Source organism: Otolemur garnettii, unplaced genomic scaffold, assembly GCF_000181295.1.
Source record: "Otolemur garnettii isolate 467f Iridium unplaced genomic scaffold, OtoGar3 scaffold00092, whole genome shotgun sequence".
Classification (NCBI taxonomy): domain Eukaryota; kingdom Metazoa; phylum Chordata; class Mammalia; order Primates; family Galagidae; genus Otolemur; species Otolemur garnettii.
In genome coordinates, this window is record NW_003852487.1 from 7,801,264 (window position 1) to 7,802,696 (window position 1,433).

Sequence of the window (1,433 nt, forward strand, 5' to 3'; positions counted from 1 at the left end):
AAAAAAAAAAAAAAATGGAAAAGCAAGCACCCCAGATACTCAAAACTCAGGTGAAACAGGTAGATTAACAACTATAGGGCTGCATAAGAGAAAAACACAAATTCAAGAAGGGTGAAAGGGGGAGGGATTTCGGTAAGTTCCCACCCAACTGTTCAATACAGGGGAATAAGGCACACTTCCTGGGCAATGGACTTAACTACAACTTGGATTTTACCTTACAAGTGCAAACAATGTAACCTAATTGTATGCACCCTCATATTAATCCAAATCTTTTACAAAAGAAATGAAATTAGACCACGCTGCTTAAGAGCTGGAGGAATTAAATTATAATAGTTTTAAAAAGCTGGTGCTAAACAATTAAATGCTCGTAAGAACAAAAAGCACAAATACAGTCTACTATGGGGGTAAAGGGAGGTGTGGAAGAGCGGGGGGGACGACTGGCAGAAGAAGGGAGGGCATGAGGGGGGCTCTCACCTAATGTGCACGTTGTGATGGTGTATAACACACCCCCTGGGTAAGCAGCTCTTTTACAAATGGAATTATACCCTGGGAGTGAGAACAATGTAACCTAAAAATTTATATCCTCATATTAATTTGAAATAAGAAACAAATTTGAAATAAGAAACAAACAAAAAATAAAATAAAGACTTGGTGCTTATGTTTATTTTGGGATGGAAAAGACAAACTCAGTCAAGAGCTAAAGATCTGGGAGGATGGACTCTGGAGTAGGGTGGGGGCCCATGTGAGACACTGGCAGAGGTGAGGTACAGGGGTTATGTAAAGGAGTGTAAGGTTGAGAGAGAAAGAAGTGTTAGATCAGTCTTAAGAGTGAAACTGACCCAGGAACTATGACCTCAGCAAGAGAGGTTGCTACTTCAATGGCACAAAATTCTATTACCTTTCAATGAAGACAGCTACTAAGGAGCTCTTTTAAAAACTCAGATCTGAGGGGTAGTGCCTGTGGCTCAGTGGGTAAGGGCACCAGCCCCATATACTGAAGGTAGCGGGTTCGAACCCAGCCCAGTCGGCTAAAACAGCAATGACAACTGCAACAACAACAACAAAATAACTGGGTATTGTGGTGGGCGCCTGTAGTCCCAGCTACTCGGGAGGCTGAGGCAAGAGAATCGCGTAAGCCCAAGAGTTTGAGGTTGCCGTGAGCTGTGATGCCACAGCACTCTACTGAGGGGAACAAAGTAAGAGTCTGTCTCAGAAAAAAAAGGAAAAATACCCTCAGATTTGAACACATCTATGACTTCTCTGGTTAAAGCTTTCCAGAGGTTCCCCACCTCCTAAAGGGTGAAGTCATAACTCCGCACCACATTACATGAGGCCTTCCACAGCCTGACCGCTGCCAACCTTTCCTCCCTATTTTTGGTTTTCATGTTGTGCTCCTGAACACCAAACTGCTCATACTCCCTTTTTTTTTTTTT